We start from the raw sequence: 21,170 nt of genomic DNA on the forward strand, positions 1-21,170 counted from the left end.
TCTATGACGAAATCAATAAGAATTCCAAGTAGGTATAGGTCCATTTATTAGACAGTGAAACAAAAATATAAAACAAAGACTCTAAATATTTTGATGACACAGTCGGTCATCATCATCAGTAGAGTTACTAACTTATAAAAATTAAAACAAACTGCTTTTATACTAAACAAAATAACCACTTCCGGGTCAAAGCAAGTTACCAGTACATTGACTTAAAAAGTTCACTAGCTATTCTTGAATTTTTTTAATGCTTCTTTGAATAAAGGTGGTACAAGTTTCTTCGAAATTGCAGGACAAAGCAGGTTACCGGTCCATTGACTTAGAAAGTTCCCTAACTGTTATTGAATCTTGTAATACTGCGTTGAATATTCCTCCAATTAAAAATGAAAAAATGCTGAATTTACAGGTGCTAAATTTATCATTTTATTCTTCTAATAGCAAATGAAATGTTGCTGATTCTGAAATTGGTCTGTCATTCCCATATATATGACGTTACTACTATTCTCCATGACCACACTGCCTTTTCTATGACGAAATCAATAAGAATTCCAAATAGGGATAGGTCCTTTTATTAGACAGTGAAACGAAAATATAAAACAGAGGCTCTATATCTTTCGATGACACAGTCAGTCAATCATCATCATCAGTAGAGTTACTGACGTATCAAAATAAAAAAAAACTACTTTTATACTAAACATAATAATCACTTCCGGGTCAAAGCAAGTTACCGGTCCATTGACTTAAAAAGTTCACTAACTGTTCTTGAATTTTTTTAATACTGCTTTGAATAAAGGTGGTACAATTTTCTTCGAAATTGCTGGTCAAAGCTGGTTATCGGTCCATTGACTTAGAAAGTTCACTAACTGTTCTTGAATCTTGTAATACTGCGTTGAATGTTCCTCCAATTAAAAATGAAATAATGCTGAATTTACAGGTGCTAAATTTATCATTTTAATCTTCTAATAGCAAATGAAATGTTGCTGATTCTGAAATTGGTCTGTCATCACCATATATACAACGTAACTATTATTCTCCATGACCACACTGCCTTTTCTATGACGAAATCAATAAAAATTCAAAATAGGGTTAGGTCCTTTTATTAGACAGCGAGACGAAAATATAAAAAACAAAGACTCTAAATATTTCGATGACACAGTCGGTCATCATCATAAGTCGAGTTTCTAACTTATCAAAATTAAAACAAACTGCTTTTATACTAAACAAAATAATCACTTCCGGGTCAAATCAAGTTACCGGTCCATTGACTTAAAAAGTTCACTAACTGTTCTTGAATTTTTTAATACTGCTTTGAATAAAGGTGGTACAAGTTTCTTCGAAATTGCAGGTCAAAGCAGGTTACCGGTCCATAATCTTGTAATACTGCATTGAATAGTCCTCCAATTAAAAATGAAATAATGCTGAATTTGCAGGTGATAAATTTATCATTTTATTCTTCTAATAGCAAATGAAATGTTGCTGATTCTGAAATTGGTCTGTCATCCCCATATATACGACGTTACTATTATTCTCCATGGCCACACTGCCTTTTCTATGACGAAATCAATAAGAATTCCAAATAGGGATAGGTCCTTTTATTAGACAGTGAAACGAAAATATAAAACAAAGACTCTAAACATTTCGATGACTCAGTCAGTCACCATCATCAGTAGAGTTACTAACTTATCAAAATTAAAACAAACTGCTTTTATACTAAAAAAAATAATCACTTCCGGGTCAAATCAAGTTACCGGTCCATTGACTTAAAAAGTTCACTAACTGTTCTTGAATTTTATAATACTACTTTGAGTAAAGGTGGTACAAGTTTCTTTGAAATTGCAGGTCAAAGCAGGTTACCGGTCCATTGACTTAGAGAGTTCACTAACTGTTTTTGAATCTTGTAATACTGCGTTGAATATTCCTCCAATTAAAAAGTGCTGAATTTACAGGTGCTAAATTTATCATTTTATTCTTCTAATAGCAAATGAAATGTTGCTGATTCTGAAATCGGTCGTTCATCCCCATATATAGGACGTTATTATTATACTCCATGACCACACTGCCTTTTCTATGACGAAATCAATAAAAGTTCTAAACTGGGATAGGTTCTTTTATTAGATAATTAAACAAAAAAACAAAACAAAGACTTTAAATGTTTTGATGACACAGTCGGTCATCATCATCAGTCGAGTTACTAACAAACTGATTTTATACTAAATATAATAATCACTTTCAGCTCAAAGCAAGTTACCAGTAAATTGAATTAAAAAGTTCAATAACTGTTTTTGAATTTTTTAATACTGCTTTGAATAAAGGTGGTACAATTTTCTTTGAAATTGCTGGTCAAAGCTGGTTATCGGTCCATTGACTTAGAAAGTTCACTAGCTGTTCTTGAATCTTGTAATACTGCGTTGAATATTCCTCCAATTAAAAATTAAAAGTGCTGAATTTACAGGTGCTAAATTTATCATTTTATTCTTCTAATAGCAAATGAAATGTTGCTGATTTTGAAATTGGTCTGTCATCCCCATATATACGACGTTACTATTATTCTCCATGGCCACACTGCCTTTTCTATGACGAAATCAATAAAAATTCAAAATAGGGATAGGTCCTTTTATTAGACAGTGAAACGAAAATATAAAAGAAATACTCTAAATATTTCGATGACACAATCGCTCATCATCATAACTAGAATATATTTCTTATCAAAATTAAAACAAACTGCTTTTATATTAAAAATAATAATCAATTCCGGGTCAAATCAAGTTACTGGTCCATTGACTTAAAAAGTTCATTAACTGTTCTTGAATTTTATAATTCTACGTTGAGTAAAGGTGGAACAAGTTTCTTCGAAATTGAAGGTCTAAGCAGGTTACCGGTCCATTGACTTAGAAAGTTCACTAACTGTTCTTGAATCTTGTAATACTGCGTTGAATATTCCTCCAATTAAAAATGAAAAAATACTGAATTTACAGGTGCTAAATTTATCATTTTATTCTTCTAATAGCAAATGAAATGTTGCTGATTCTGAAAGTTGTCTGTCATCCCCATATATACGACGTTACTATCATTCTCCATGACCACACTGCCTTTTCTATGACGAAATCAATAAGAATTCCAAATAGGGATAGGTCCTTTTATTAGACAGTGAAAGGAAAAATAAAACAAAGACTCTAAATATTTCGACGACACAGTCGGTCATCATCATCAGTAGAGTTACTAGCTTATCAAAATTAAAACAAACTGCTTTTATACTAAACAAAATAATCACTTCTGGGTCAAAGCAAGTTATCGGTCCATTGACTTAAAAAGTTCACTAACTGTTCTTGAAGTTTTTAATACTGCTTTGAATAAAGGTGGTACAAGTTTCTTCGAAATTGCAGGTCAAAGCAGGCTACCGGTCCATTGACTTATAAATTTCACTAACTGTTCTTGAATCTTGTAATACTGCGTTGAATATTCCTCCAATTAAAAATTAAAAAATGCTGAATTTACAGGTGCTAAATTTATCATTTTATTCTTCTAATAGCAAATGAAAGGTTGCTGATTCTTAAATTGGTCTGTCATCCCCATATATACGACGTTACTATTATTCTCCATGACCACACTGCCTTTTCTATGACGAAATCAGCTAGAATTCAAAATAGGGATAGGTACTATTATTAGACAGTGAAACAAAAATATAAAACAAAGATTCTAAATATTTCGATGACACAGTCGGTCATCATCATCAGTAGAGTTACTAACTTATCAAAATTAAAACAAACTACTTTTCTACTAAACAAAATAATCACTTCCGGGCCAAAGCAAGTTACCGGTCCATTGACTTAAAAAGTTCACTAACTTTTCTTGATTTTTTTAATGCTGCTTTGAATAAAGGTGGTACAAGTTTCTTCGAAATTGCAGGTCAAAGCAGGTTACCGGTCCATTGACTTAGAAAGTTCCCTAACTGCTCTTGAATCTTGTAATACAGCGTTGAACATTCCTACAATTAAAAATGAAAAAATGCTGAATTTACAGGTGCTAAATTTATCATTTTATTCTTCTAATAGCAAATGAAATGTTGCTGATTCTGAAATCGGTCTGTCATCCCCATATATAGGACGTTATTATTATACTCCATGACCACACTGCCTTTTCTATGACGAAATCAATAAAAATTCCAAATAGGGATAGGTCCTTTTATTAGACAATTAAACGAAAATATAAAACAAAGACTCTAAATATTTTGATGACACAGTCGGTCATCATCATCAGTAGAGTTACTAACTTATCAAAATTAAAACAAACTGATTTTATACTAAACAAAATAATCACTTCCGGGTCAAAGCAAGTTACCGATCCATTGACTTAAAAAGTTCACTTACTGTTCTTGAATTTTTTAATACTGTTTCGAATAAAGGTGGTACAAGTTTCTTCGAAATTGCAGGTCAAAGCAGGTTACGGGTCCATTGACTTAGAAAGTTCACTAACTGTTCTTGAATCTTGTAATACTGCGTTGAATATTCCTCCAATTAAAAATGAAAAAAATGCTGAATTTACAGGTGTAAATTTATCATTTATTCTTCTAACAGCAAATGAAATGTTGCTGATTCTGAAATTGGTCTGTCATCCCCATATATACGACATTATTATTATTCTCCATGACCACACTGCCTTTTTTATGACGAAATCAATGAGAATTCCAAATAGGGATAGGTCCTTTTATTAGACAGTGAAACGGAAATATAAAACAAAGACTCTAAATATTTTGATGACACAGTCGGTCATCATCATCAGTAGAGTTAATAACATATCAAAATTAAAACAAACTGCTTTTATACTAAACAAAATAATCACTTCCGGGTCAAAGCAGGTTACCGGTCCATTGACTTAGAAAGTTCACTAACTGTTCTTGAATCTTGTAATACTGCGTTGAATAATCCTCCAATTAAAAATGAAAAAATGCTGAATTTACAGGTGCTAAATTTATCATTTTATTCTTCTAATAGCAAATAAAATGTTGCTGATTCTGAAATTGGTCTGTCATCCCCATATATACGACGTTACTACTAATCTCCAAGACCACAGTGCCTTTTCTATGACGAAATCAATAAGAATTCCAAATAGGGATAGGTCCTTTTATTAGACAGTGAAGCGAAAACATAAAACAAAGACTCTAAATATTTCGATGACACAGTCGGTCATCATCATCAGTAGAGTTACCAACTTATCAAAATTAAAACAAACTGCTTTTATACTAAACAAAATAATCACTTCTGGGTCAAAGCAAGTTATCGGTCCATTGACTTAAAAAGTTCACTAACTGTTCTTGAATTTTTTAATACTGCTTTGAATAAAGGTGGTACAAGTTTCTTCGAAATTGCAGGTCAAAGCAGGTTACCGGTCCATTGACTTAGAAAGTTCACTAGCTGTTCTTGAATCTTGTAATACTGCGTTGAATATTCCTCCAATTAAAAATTAAAAAATGCTGAATTTACAAGTGCTAAATTTATCATTTTATTCTTCAAATAGCAAATGAAATGTTGCTGATTCTGAAATTGGTCTGTCATCCCCATATATACGACGTTACTATTATTCTCCATGGCCACACTGCCTTTCCTATGACGAAAACAATAAAAATTCCAAATAGGGATAGGTCCTTTTATTAGACAGTGAAATGAAAATATAAAACAAAGACTCTAAATATTTCGATGACACAGTCGGTCATCATTATCAGTAGAGTTACTAACTTATCAAAATTAAAACAAACTGCTTTTATACTAAACAAAATAATCACTTCCGGGTCAAAGCAAGTTACCGGTCCATTGACTTAAAAAGTTCACTAACTGTTCTTGATTTTTTAAATACTGCTTTGAATAAAGGTGGTACAAGTTTCTTCGAAATTGTAGGTCAAAGCAGGTTACCGGTCCATTGACTTAGAAAGTTCACTAACTGTTCTTGAATCTTGTAATACTGATTTGAATATTCCTCCAATTAAAAATGAAAAAATGCTGAATTTACAGGTGCTAAATTTATCATATTATTCTTCTAATAGCAAATGAAATGTTGCTGATTCTAAAATTGGTCTGTCATCCCCATTTATACGACGTTACTATTATTCTCCAAGACCATACTGCCTTCTCTGTGACTAAATAAGTAATAATTTAAAATGGGAATAGGCCCTTTTATTAGACACCGAAAAGAAAATATAAAACAAAGACTCTAAATATTTTGATGACACAGTCGGTCATCATCATCAATAGAGTTAATAACTTATCAAAATTAAAACAAACTGCTTTTATACTAAACAAAATAATCACTTCCGGGTCAAAGCAAGTTACCGGTCCATTGACTTAAAAAGTTCACTTACTGTTCTTGAATTTTTTAATACTGCTTTGAATAAAGGTGGTACAAGTTTCTTTGAAATTGCAGGTCAAAGCAGGTTACCGGTCCATTGACTTAGAAAGTTCACTAACTGTTCTTGAATCTTGTAATACTGCGTTGAATATTCCTCCAATTAAAAATCAAAAAATGCTGAATTTACAGGTGCTAAATTTATCATTTTATTCTTCTAACAGCAAATGAAATGTTGCTGATTCTGAAATTGGTCTGTCATCCCCATATATACGACGTTACTACTAATCTCCAAGACCACAGTGCCTTTTCTATGACGAAATCAATAAGAATTCCAAATAGGGATAGGTCCTTTTATTAGACAGTGAAGCGAAAACATAAAACAAAGACTCTAAATATTTCGATGACACAGTCGGTCATCATCATCAGTAGAGTTACCAACTTATCAAAATTAAAACAAACTGCTTTTATACTAAACAAAATAATCACTTCTGGGTCAAAGCAAGTTATCGGTCCATTGACTTAAAAAGTTCACTAACTGTTCTTGAATTTTTTAATACTGCTTTGAATAAAGGTGGTACAAGTTTCTTCGAAATTGCAGGTCAAAGCAGGTTACCGGTCCATTGACTTAGAAAGTTCACTAGCTGTTCTTGAATCTTGTAATACTGCGTTGAATATTCCTCCAATTAAAAATGAAATAATGCTGAATTTGCAAGTGATAAATTTATCATTTTATTCTTCAAATAGCAAATGAAATGTTGCTGATTCTGAAATTGGTCTGTCATCCCCATATATACGACGTTACTATTATTCTCCATGGCCACACTGCCTTTCCTATGACGAAAACAATAAAAATTCCAAATAGGGATAGGTCCTTTTATTAGACAGTGAAATGAAAATATAAAACAAAGACTCTAAATATTTCGATGACAAAATCGGTCATCATCATCAGTAGAGTTACTAACTTATCAAAATTAAAACAAACTGCTTTTATACTAAACAAAATAATCACTTCCGGGTCAAAGCAAGTTACCGGTCCATTGACTTAAAAAGTTCACTAACTGTTCTTGATTTTTTAAATACTGCTTTGAATAAAGGTGGTACAAGTTTCTTCGAAATTGTAGGTCAAAGCAGGTTACCGGTCCATTGACTTAGAAAGTTCACTAACTGTTCTTGAATCTTGTAATACTGATTTGAATATTCCTCCAATTAAAAATTAAAAAATGCTGAATTTACAGGTGCTAAATTTATCATTTTATTCTTCTAATAGCAAATGAAAGGTTGCTGATTCTAAAATCGGTCTGTCATTCCCATATATACGATGTTATTACTATACTCCATGGCAACACTGCCTTTTCTCCGACTAAAACAATAAAAATTACAAAGAAGGATAGGTCCTTTTATTAAATAGTGAGAAGCAAATTCGAAACAAAGACTCTAAATATTTTGGTGAAATAGTCAGTCATCATTATCAATTGAGTTAATAACTTATCAAAACTAAAACAAACTGCTTTTATACTAAACAAAATAATCACTTCCGGGTCAAAGCAAGTTACCGGTCCATTGACTTAAAAAGTTCACTTACTGTTCTTGAATTTTTTAATACTGCTTTGAATAAAGGTGGTACAAGTTTCTTCGAAATTGCAGGTCAAAGCTGGTTATCGGTCTATTGACTTAGAAAGTTCACTAGCTGTTCTTCAATCTTGTAATACTGCATTGAATGTTCCTCCAATTAAAAATCAAAAAATGCTGAATTTACAGGTGCTAAATTTATCATTTTATTCTTCTAACAGCAAATGAAATGTTGCTGATTCTGAAATTGGTCTGTCATCCCCATATATACGACGTTACTATTATTCTCCATGACCACGCTGCCTTTTCTATGACGAAATCAATAAGAATTCCAAATAGGGATAGGTCCTTTTATTAGACAGTGAAACGAAAATATAAAACAAAGACTCTAAATATTTCGATGACACAGTCAGTCATCATCATCAGTAGATTTACTAACTTATCAAAATTAAAACAAACTGCTTTTCTACTAAACAAAATAATCACTTCAGGGTCAAAGCAGGTTACCGGTCCATTGACTTAGAAAGTTCACTAACTGTTCTTGAATCTTGTAATACTGCGTTGAATAATCCTCCAATTAAAAATGAAAAAATGCTGAATTTACAGGTGCTAAATTTATCATTTTATTCTTCTAATAGCAAATAAAATGTTGCTGATTCTGAAATTGGTCTGTCATTCCCATATATATGACGTTACTACTATTCTCCATGACCACACTGCCTTTTCTATGACGAAATCAATAAGAATTCCAAATAGGGATAGGTCCTTTTATTAGACAGTGAAACGAAAATATAAAACAAAGACTCTAAATATTTTGATGACACAGTCATCGATTTGAATTTGAATTAAAAGATTCAAATTATTGCTCAGATACCATAAATATTTTTGCAGTTTACATTATAACTTTAGCGATCCTGAACTGATAACAAAAATGAAATAAAAAGTTCTTGTCGAAAGATAAACGTGAATAAATATTATATTCACTTATTATGTCATATATTGTTATACGAGAAAAACTAATCCCTTTGTATCTTTTCAAAAAATTGTAAACAATAACCTTTTTCAATGTGATTATAATAGCGTTATATTCGTTCTTTATTATAACTCTTTTTTCGAAAATAAGGCAAATTTTCTCCGGTTCATAACTTTTGATGGGTCAGATTAAATATAACTTTTGATGGGTCAGATATCATAAATGTTTTTGCAGTTTACATAATAACTTTAGCGATTCTAAACTGAAAAATAATATATATATATAATATGTATAAAAAATGAATTTTTTTGTTTGGAAATACATATTATATCCCGCTTCGGGTAGTTAAAACCTAACCAAAAATAATAGGTATTTTTAGACATCATATATGGAGCCATAATTGTCCTTTGCTTAGTTTCAGCTTCATTCGATGATCGAGCCTTTATGTACTTATTATAACTCAAACAATCAAGTAGCTAACTAAGTCCAATGTATGCAATTGTTTGTTATTGTAATTATCTTCTTTTAATGTAATTTCATAAGAAAAATGATTCTATTTTAAAGATAATTTGTTTTATAATTACAAAAGGTTTTTAACCGCATTAATTTCCTTAAAAATGAGCCATTAAACAACTCTCTACGATGTTCCAGTGCAGATATATCTTTGGAATTACTAACCTATACTATAATTAAAAAGCGTATAAAACTTAGTATAGGCAAGAAGTCGTTCTTCATTATAAAATAAATGTAATAACTTTAATATTAATTAATGTAGTCTTTCTTTATTATACAACCTAGTAAAGGACGAACCAAAGCCCTTAGTAAAATTTCTAGTTACTTTGCCGTGGTTTGTTCTTTACTAGGTTTCAGCTATCTCTACAACCATGATACCGAGGAAACTTATATAATCCACAGTTTTAATGAACTAAATCAAGGTTTTATGTAATTAATTATTTTAATATTTTAGTTACTATAGGTTAGAGTTCGTTCCTTATTATATAATTTTAACCCCATTAATTTCCTTCAAAATGAGCCATTGAACAACTCTCTACAATGTTCCAGTGCCATGCTATCTGTTGAATTACTAGTGGCGTATAAAATTTAGTATAGGTAAGAGGTCGTTCTTTATTATATAAGAGACGAAACTCAAACAATCAAGTAGCTAACTAAATCCAATGTATGGAATGGTTTGTTATTTCAGTGATCGTCTTTTAATGTAAAAATATAAATACTGTAATCTTAACTATAGTGAAGTTGCGTATGCAAGTTAGTAGAGGGAAGAGTTTGATCTTTATTACATTACATTAAAGGTAGAACTCTTTCTAATTGATTACAAACAGGAAAAAGCCTACGGCTTTTTCTTCTTTGAAATAGTAAGAGACTAGCCTCAAACAATCAAGTAGCTAACTAAATCAAATGTATGTATTGGGTTTTTATTCCAATGACCGTCTTTTAGTGGAAATTTTTAATATATTGGCCTTAAATATAATCCTTTATGTAATCCTTTAAAATGAGCCATTGAACAACTCTCTACGATGTTCCAGTGCCATGCTATCTGTTGAAGTACTAACCTATACTATAATTAAGTGGCGTATAAAATTTAGTATAGGCAAGAGGTCGTTCTTTATTATACTAATCAAGAATGAGAACATTTACATCTTTGTCGTTCTTAAGTAGTAAAACTCAAACAATCAAGTAGCTAACTAAATCCAATGTATGGAATGGTTTGTTATTTCAGTGATCGTCTTTTAATGTAAAAATATAAATACTGTAATCTTAACTATAGTGAAGTTGCGTATGCAAGTTAGTATAGGGAAGAGTTTGATCTTTATTACATGGGTTCAATTCTTACCGCTGGTATACGATTATGTTTGAAAGACTGTAGTGTGAAAAGACATCAAAATGCAGTTTTTGGTGGAAAAATTTATTCTCTTTTAGAAATAATTTATTTTAGTTACTATAGATTTTTAACCCAATTAATTTCCTTTAAAATGAGCTATTGAACAACCCTCTACGATGTTCCAGTGCCAAGCTATCTCTGGATACAAAAAAAGAAAAAAAAGAAAAAAAAAAGAAAAAAATATCCCGTTTAGGCAGAATGTTATAGTAGCTGCCACTTTTCTTGATTTTCAAGCCAATATATTTCCCTTGCTGTTCAAGCCAAGGGACAGAAATTTTACTATGCAGGGGTTTCGGACAAGGCGGTTCTAATGGTGTACTTTTTGTTTTGATCTGACTCTTTTTTTAAGAACTATGGGTTTTTATATTTCTTAACATTGGACGTGATCGTCTCTTACTAGGTTGCTAGCTACCGCTGCAACCCGGATTTATGTATACAAAAAGCAAATATCTTTGAAAAGACTGCAGTATGAAAAGACATCAAAATGCAGTTTTTAGTGGAAAAGTTTATTCTGTCTTAGAAATAATTTATTTTAGTTACAAAAGTTTTATTTTAAGTTACGTTTTAAACCCAATTAATTTCCTTTAAAATGAGCCATTGAACAACTCTCTACAATGTTACAGTGCCAAGCTCTCTGTGGAAAAGAAAAAAAAGAAAAAAATATGCCGTTTGTGGAGCATAACGTGGTTAAAGTCAATTTTCTTGATTTTCAAGCCAATATATTTCCCTTGCTGTTCAAGCCAAATGACAGAAAGTTTCCTATACAGAGGTTTCGGACACGGCGGTTCTAATGGTGTACTTTTTGTTTTGATCTGACTCCTTTTTTAGGAGTTATGGGTTTTTATATTTCTTAACATTGGACGTGATTGTCTCTTACTAGGTTGCTAGCTACCGCTGCAACCCGGATTACTGCATTTTACATAATAATGGATAATTATATAAAAAAAAACATTGACAAATACCATTTAAGATGATCTATATCGGTCCTTTATGTAACTATTTTTAAAAGTTATTGGTTGTTTTATTTCCTAGTGTGGGACGTGATCGTATCTTACTAGGCTCCTAGCTACCGCTGCAACCCGGATAACATATAATCATAACATAGTCTTATCTGAACTCTAACTTAAAACGATTCAATTGAAAAGTGTCAAAGATTGCTGTTAATATCCGTTTATCAAAAGTATTTACACAGAATTGTGGAAAAATCAAACTGTTAAATACCTTGCTACGGTGAATTAGATGAGAGTATGCCTCATGATCGGAGGTATACAGGTTCAATCCCGTCTGTGGCAAGGGATAAATGCCAAGTGAAGAAATGATTCCTTAATATATGACTTCGACAGGTTTCCTTCTAGAATAACTCCATTTGAGCAAAACCTTGGAAGGGTTGATATCACAGTAGATTATGTTACGACTATGGAGATATTCCAATCCACGAGACGCTTCGAGTAAAACATACTTCTTCGTTACTGTATGAGGAACGTTATATTTTCGTTCAACAACTGCCTTCAGCGTTGTATTACATAGCTTCAAGGCTATATAAATATACTGTTCGTCCTTTTCATTTTTGAAATATCTGACAATGTTTTTGTGGTCAGTAATATCCTTCAGAGCCTCCACCTCGCTTAAAGCAAGAAAGGAAATTTCCATTGAAATTCTTTTTATAGCCGCCGGTATTTTCTGATGGTTTTCAAAGTGCCTTTGAAAACCATGGTTCTATTGGAACCTTCTCCCAGAATGTCCTGTGGGCTTAGGCTAATTTTTCCTATTTGAATGGGCATCATATTCAACACAGTAGAAAATAATCCTTTAATTGGGCTTATAAGCACTCTGAAGCAGGTTAAAACTCAAAATTGCAATAGGTTAGTTAGATTTAACAGCAAACACTTAAATCACTACAAACTAAATGGGCCCAGTTAATAACTTCCTTCTAATTCTTCTGCATCTTCTCCTTTTTATAATAATGTACAGAAAATACATAATCCCAACTTTTTGAATAAAATCATTTTCATTCATTGCAATATTATTTCATTGCAATTCATTGCATTTTCATTCAAAAATCAATATCATTGCAATATTATCATTTATCATTTTTGCTCTTTAAATGTATTTCAGTGTGACGTCATTTACATGATTTTTTTTTCTTTCCAAAATTAAGGCTCCAAAGCAGTAGTTCCCAAACCAATTTTTCTTATAGACCACTTTCAAAATTTTGCTAGATCTAGTGGACCCCCTGCAGATGAGTTTCTACCATATTCCCAAAACTTAATAAAAAATATAAAGATTGGGACTAACTATGGAATGGGAAGTATATTTTTAGACCAGGGAACTTCGCATAGAACGAGTTGTCGTAGATACTCCAGAAAGGGCTTATTTGATTGAAAATTCAAATGGTTAGTGCCCTTTGGAGATCCGGAAATTATGTCTTCGAGGATGTCAACCCCTCCCCCCCCCCCGCCAGCCCTCAGGGCAAGGATTGTAAGTTATGTTCTGGGGGCATAAGGTTTTTATAGAATGAGTGGCCGTATAAGCTTCGGAGGGGTCTCATTGGTAATCAGAAGTTCTAGTGCCCTTTTTAAGAGTCAAAGTGATCGGAGGGGCGATACCCCGCCCCACACGTTGTATTTTTATGAAAATAATAATAAATAATTAAAAAAAAAAAAACCTAATTGACAAATACCATGTATGATGAACTATATCGGTCCTTTATGTAATTAAAAACAGGAAAAAGCCTACGGCTTCTTCTTTTTTGAAATAGTAAGCGACGAATCTTAAAACATCAAGTAGCTAACATAGTTCAATGTATCTTACTAGGTTGCTAGCTGCCGCTGCGACCCGGACAAGGTTTCAGCCATCTCTACAGCCATGATACTGATGGAAATTACATAATCCCTATTTATGTTTCAGTTAATATGGGCTAGGTGTCGTTCTTTATTGTAACAAATCTTACCGCTGGTATACGATTATGATTTATGTGCAAAAATCAAATATCTTTGAAAAGACTGCAGTATCAAAAGACATCAAAAATGCAGTTTTTAATTGAAAGATTTATTCTCTCTTAGAAATAATTTATTTTAGTTACTAAAGATTTTTAACCCAATTAATTTCCTTTAAAATGAGCTATTGAACAACTCTCTACGATGTTCCAGTGCCAAGCTATCTGTGGAAAAGAAAGAAAAAAAAATATGCCGTTTGTGGAGAATAACGTGGTTAAAGTCAATTTTCCTGATTTTCAAGCCTATATATTTCCCTTGCTGTTCAAGCCAAATGACAGAAAGTTTCCTATAAAGGGGTTTCGGACAAGGCGGTTCTAATGGTGTACTTTTTGTTTTGGTCTGACTCTCTTTTTAGGAGCTATGGGTTTTTATATTTCTTAACATTGGACGTGATCGTCTCTTACTAGGTTGCTAGCTACCGCTGCAACCCGGATTGTCAATTAAAAGTCTAAACAGAAATGCTATCAATAACTACTATAGGAGATTCTTTACACCAACACCATTTATGATGAGCTATATCTATCCTTTATGTAATACCGCTGCAACCTGGATATGGGATGTGATCGTCTCTTATTAGGCTGCTTGCTACCGCTGCAACCCGGATACAAGCTTACATTACAGTTAAGTTGCCTATACAAGTTACTATAGGCAAGAGTTCGTTCTTTATTATACAAACATTGGACGTGAAACCCGGATGGACGTGATCGTCTCTTACTAGGTTGCTATCTACCGCTGCAACCCGGATCTCTTTTAAAAATAATTTATTTTAGTTACAAAAGATTTTTAACCCAATTAATTTCCTTTAAAACGAGCTATTGAACAACTCTCTACGATGTTCCAGTGCCAAGCTATCTGTGGAAAAGAAAAAAAAAGAAAAAAAATATCCCGTTTAAGCAGAATGTTGTAGTAGCTATCACTTTTCCTTATTTCCAAGCCAATATATTTTCCTTGCTGTTCAAGCCAAGGGATAGAAAGTTTCCGATACAGGGGTTTCGAACAAGCTAGTTATAATGGTGTACTTTTTGTTTTGATCTGACTCCTTTTTTAGAAGTTATGGGTCTTTATATTTCTTACATTGGACGTCATCGTCTCTTACTTGGTTACTAGCTACCGCTGCAACCCGGATTCCTTGTTATTCAAGCCAAGGGCCGGTAAGTTTGCTATATAGAGGTTTTTGAACAAGGCGATTCTAATAGTATACTTCTTGTTTTAATCTTAATCTTTTTCAGGAGTTATGGGTTACTTTAGTTTTTACTGTGGGGCTTGATCGTCTCTTACTAGGTTGATAGCTACCGCTGCAACTCGGATTCTTAACTTTGGACGTGATCATCGCTTACTAGGTTGCTAGCTACCTCTGCAACTCGGATAATATTTATTATAAACCCACACCTCCGAAGAGACTGGTGGCTAAAACCAGTGCCTTGGACCACTCGGCCACGCTGCCTCTCATATCTATATGTGAATCCAGGTTGCAGCAGTAGCTAGCAACCTAGTAAGAGACGATCAGTCCAATACTAAGAAATATAATAACCTAGAACTCCTAAAAGTAAAGTCAGATCAAAACAAAAGAACATCATTAAAACCACCTTGTCTGAAACCCTACTAGATAAATAATGAATGTCGTCATAGTTTTGTTAGAGCTATGACCTGAATAGAAGAATTATAATTTATATTATGACAAGCAAAACTCTGTAAACTACAAAAATATTTAGAATGTTTGATTAACAATTTCACTTTATGAAATCCGGGTTGCAGCGGTAGCTAGCAACCTAGTAAGAGACGATCACGTCCAATGTTAAGAAATATAAAAACCCATAGTTCCTAACAGAGGAGTCAGATCAAAACAAAAAGTACACCATTAGAACCGCCTTGTCCGAAACCCCTGTATAGGAAACTTTCTGTCCCTTGGCTTGATGAGCAAGGGGAATATATTGGCTTGAAAATCAAGAAAAGTGGCAGCTACTACAACATTCTGCCTAAACGGGATATGTTTTTCTTTTTTTTTTCTCTTTTCTTTTGTATCCAGAGATAGCTTGGCACTGGAACATCGTAGAGGGCTGTTCAATAGCTCATTTTAAAGGAAATTAATTGGGTTAAAAATCCATAGTAACTAAAATAAATTATTTATAAAAGAGAATAAATTTTTCCACCAAAAACTGCATTTTCGATGTCTTTTCACACTGCAGTCTTTCAAACATAATCGCATACCAGCGGTAAGATTTGAACCAACGCCTCCGAAGAGACTGGTGGCTAACACCAGTGCCTTGGACCACTCGGCAAGGCTGCCTCTCATAAATAAATATATATGTGAATTTGGGTTGCAGCAGTAGCTAGCAACCTAGTAAGAGACGATCAGTCCAATGCTAAGAAATATAAAAACCCAAAACTCCTAAAAATAGAGTCAGATCAAAACAAAAGTATATCATTAGAACTACCCTGTCTGAAAACCTACTAGATAAATAATGAATGGCATCATAGTTTTATATTACAGCTATGACGTGAATAGAAAAACACGAAAATATATTGTTGTTTCTGAAGACGTCATGAAATAATATCATTGCGCCATGACGACAATAAAATCATTACGCCGTGACGTCATAATTACTACTTAAGAACGACAAAGATGTAAATTCTTTCATTCTTGATTAGATAATGGTTAGATCGAAGCAAGCTATACGCAAGTTGAAAAAACAGTACTACACAAACAACAGAGATAGTAACTTGAAAAGAAAAAAGCAAAGGTATTCAACCGACCAGGCGTATCGAGAAGTAATAATTGAGAGATCAAAACAAAACAGCAAGATGTGTTATCTCAATGATGAAGATTATAGACATGCAAAAATTGAGACAGCCAAACAAAAGTTCAAGGAGAGTTATCACAATGATGAAGATTACTGCATCAAATATAAGAAAAACCAAAAGCAAAGGTATTCAACCGTCCAGGTGTATCGAGAAGTAAAAATTGAGACAGCCAAACAAAAGATCAAGGAGCGTTATCAAAATGATGAAGATTACAGAGAAGCAACAATTGAGCAGGCTAGACAAAAGATCAAGGAGCGTTATCACAATGATAAACTTTATAGAGAAGCAACAATTGAGCAGGCCAAACAAAAGAGCAAGGAACGGTATGATAATGATGAAGATTACCGATACAGTAAAGAACGCTCTCTCTCTCATAGTAACTGATATGTTACATTAAAAGACGATAATTGGAATAAAAAGTTATTGCATGCAATGGACTTAGTTAGCTACTAGTACAGCGAGGGATATCCGGGTTGCAGCGGTAGCTAGCAACCTAGTAAGAGACGATCACGTCCAATGTTAAGAAATATAAAAACCCATAGCTCCTAAAAAGGGAGTCAGATCAAAACAAAAAGTACACCATTAGAACCGCCTTGTCCGAAACCCCTGTATAGTAGAATTTCTGTCCCTTGGCTTGAACAACAAGGGAAATATATTGGCTTGAAAATCAAGAAAAGTGGCAGCTACTACAGGATTCTCCACAAATGGCATATTTTTTTTTCTCTTTTTTTTCTTTGTTTCCAGAGATAGCTTGGCACTGGAACATCGTAGATAGTTGTTCAATGGCTCATTTTAAAGGAAATTAATTGGGTTAAAAATCTATAGTAACTAAAATAAATTATTTCTAAAAGAGAATAAATTTTTCCACCAAAAACTGCATTTTTGATGTCTTTTCACACTGCAGTCTTTCAAACATAATACCAGCGGTAAGATTTGAACCCACGCCTCCGAAGAAACTGGTGGCTAACACCAGTGCCTTGGACCACTCGGCCAGGCTGCCTCTCATAAATATATATGTGAATCCGGGTTGCAGCAGTAGCTAGCAACCTAGTAAGAGACCATCAGTCCAATGCTAAGAAATATAAAAACCCAAAACTCCTAAAAATAGTCAGATCAAAACAAATTATAATAAAGAACGACCTCTTGCCTATATTAAATTTTATACGCCATTTAATTATAGTATAGGTTAGTAATTCCACAGATAGCTTGGCACTGGAACATCGTGGAGAGTTGTTCAATAGCTCATTTTTAATATATTTCATATTAAAGATTGATGAATGATTATATAAAGGACCAATATAGTTCATCATAAATATTATTTGTCAATTATTCCATTAAAATACGATCATTGGAATAACAAACCATTAGAAACATTGGACTTAGTTAGCTACTTGATTGTTTGAGGTTCGTCTCTTACTATTTCAAAGAAGAAAAAGCCGTAGGCTTTTTCCTGTTTGTAATCAGGTTATATTAAACTTAATAAGAGACGATCAAGTCCAATGTTAAGAAATATAATAACCCATAACTCCTAAAAATAAAGTCAAATCAAAACAAAAGTAAATCAGCAAAACTACCTTGTCCGAAAACCCTATATAAGAAACTTTGTGTCTCTTGGCTTTTTTTATAGAGGATTATGCAACACACTTATCTTTAAATAAGATAGTATAACATATTATAAAGAACAAACTCTAGCCCAAAGGAACTGAACCCTGTGGCCTGTGGCAAAGAACATATTATGTTCTTTGTTTTAGATAATAAAGAACGACCTCTTGCCTATGCTAAATTTTATAGGCCACTTAACTATAGTATAGGCAAGTTAAGTTACATTTAAAGTCAATATATTAAAAATTATAATAAAGATCCGGGTTGCAGTGGTAGCTAGCAACCTAGTAAGAGACGATCACGTCCAATGTTAAGAAATATAAAAACCCATATCTCCTAAAAAAGGAGTCAAATCAAAACAAAAAGTACACCATTAGAACCGCCCTGTCCGAAACCCCTGTATAGAAAACTTTCTGTCCCTTGACTTGAACAGCAAGGGAAATATATTGGCTTGAAAATCAAGAAAAGTGGCAGCTACTACAACCTTCTGCCTAAACGGGATATTTTTTTTTCTTTTTTTTCCACAGATAGCTTGGTACTGGAACATCGTAGAGAGTTGTTCAATGGCTCATTTTAAAGGAAATTAATTGGGTTGAAAATATTTTGTAACTAAAATAAATTATTTCTAAGAGAGAATAAATTTTTCAAAGATATTTGATTTTTGTACATAAATCATAATCGTATACCAGCGGTAAGATTTGAACCAACTCCTCCGAAGACACTGCTGGCTACCACCAGCGCCTTGGACCACTTGGCAACGCTGCCTCTCATAATTATATATGTGAATCTGGGTAGCAGCAGTAGCTAGCAACCTAGTTTTACAGTTAAGAACGAACTTCATCCAATAGTAACTAAAATAAGGTTAAAATTTGACTCAGACAAATAATTTGTTTGATTTGGTATAAAATACTGGAAGTATAGGGTTTCGAACTCACGCCTCCAAAGAGACCGGTGGCTATTACCAGCGCCTTAGACGGCTCGGCCACGCTGCCTCACTTAACTATATGTTATTGTAAAGAACAAACTCTAGCCCATGATATCCAAAACATTAAATACACAGCAAATTTCGATAAACATATTGTAGAAAGGGATATAAGTTGAAGAGGAACCGTATTTCAATTGAGTTTGCCGCCATCAAGATACTTATAGCTTATAGGCACACAGGTAGGCCAAGATTATACTAATTTTTTAACATTCTTTATAACAAAGAAAGATTTTTTTTTGCCCATAGTAACCGAAGGATTAAAATAATAGTCAGGGTTGCAGCGGTAGCTTGCAAACTAATAAGAGATTCGGGTTGCAGCGGTAGCTAGCAACCTAGTAAGAGACGTCCAATGTTAAGAAATATAAGACTAATAACTCCTAAAAAAAATTCAGATCGAAACTAGAAGTACACTATTAGAACCACCTTGTCCAAAACTTCTATATAGCAAACTTACCGTCCTTTGGCTTGAATAACAGAGAAAATATATTGGCTTAAAAATCAAGAAAATTGACTTTAACAATGTTATTCTCCACAAACGGCATCTTTTTTTCTTTCTTCTTTTCCGCAGATAGCTTGGCACTGGAACATCGCAGAGAGTTATTCAATGGTTCATTTTAAAGGAAATTAAGTGGGTTAAAAATATTTTGTAACTAAAACAAATTATTTTTAAAACAGGATAATTTTTTCCACTAAAAATTGTATTTTTGATTTCTTTTCATACTGCTGTCTTTTCAAAGATATTTGATTTTTGAAGCAATCAAAAAGTTCGTGGTAAAATTGTATTTAAACTTTATATTCCATATATAGCTTGGCACTGAAAAATCGTAGAGAGTTGTTCAATGGCTCAATTTTAAAGGAAATTAATAAGGTACCTAACATCAGGGATGTATACCCCACAATGCTTTGTGACAGTTGTGAGCAGATAAAGACAAAATGCCAAATGAAGAATCTAAGATCCCTTTCATATAGGAAAGGTTTTGATGTAATGTTGGCCACGATTTTAGAACACCTCCAACAGGACATACCCGAATATGACAGAGAACAACTGATTGATTGTACAGGTTTGACAGAGGATCTCATAGATTCATTCTCTGTCTGTGATTACTGTGCTGGGAAAATGTCGAAAAGTCAGGAGAATGTCCGATCAGTATTAAATGACCTTCATATCGACTGTAGAACGGAATGTATAAAGTGTCTAAATAATTTTGAAATGGCAATGATTCGATTTGTAATGCCTTGCCTTAAGATCATCAGATTAGGGCAAGTAACTGCGTTGAAGAGACCTAGAACAGAACGTGTTGACGCTCTTAAGGGTAGAATAGTATATCTACCTGTTGATGTGAAAGTAAATGTAGATATTCAGCCTGAAAAACTTCATAACATTGATAGTTTTGTAGTCATTGTCAATGGCCAGCCTACTTATAACAAGAATGTTTGGAGTGCACTAATAGATTTGAGAAAAGTCCTTGAAGCACTGTTGTGGTTAAGAGAGAACAACAGTCTCTATAAAACAATACGTGCGTACACCCTAGAAGATTTAAATAAAATACTTGAAACGCATTTTGCTGAAGAAGCGGTTGGTGTTGATAATTTACCTGAAATACCGGAAGCTGCAATCCTTCAGAAACTGACAGAAAGCGCAAAATCTACATTGGTTGAACATTTTTCTGTCCAGCAGCTCAATTCAGCGGTTTCAAAAGATTTCATTGAAGATTTTAAGCAAATGAAAGATCTTGGTACTCACCAATTGTAAATCAAGAAACTAAAAGGTGAAAGCAAAGACTTATTTTAGGAAGAACTTGATCTAAAAGTGTTTCCAAATCTTTTCCCGAAAGGCAAATATGGCTTGCGTGGCAAGGCAAAACCTTCTCGGATTAGGAATGCAGAATATTTTAAATCAAGGCTTCTTAGCAGACATACTAAGTTTCGTCTTGACAAACAATTTCTTTTTCACAGCTTCCAATTGAAAGAATTCTGGTACATGTGTAATAGCGTCGGTCATAT

At 33.2% G+C, this 21,170-nt stretch overlaps 1 protein-coding gene across 4 annotated transcripts in view; it reads right to left on the reverse strand.

Moving 5' to 3' along the window:
- Positions 1-21,170, reverse strand: part of LOC148949319 (retinol dehydrogenase 12-like) — a 516,801-nt gene that overhangs the window by 291,842 nt on the left and 203,789 nt on the right. The gene's annotated exons all lie outside the window — the stretch shown is intronic.

This window comes from Artemia sp. Qi Xiang Cuo, chromosome 8 (genome assembly GCF_049724085.1).
Source record: "Artemia sp. Qi Xiang Cuo chromosome 8, ASM4972408v1, whole genome shotgun sequence".
Taxonomy (NCBI): domain Eukaryota; kingdom Metazoa; phylum Arthropoda; class Branchiopoda; order Anostraca; family Artemiidae; genus Artemia; species Artemia sp. Qi Xiang Cuo.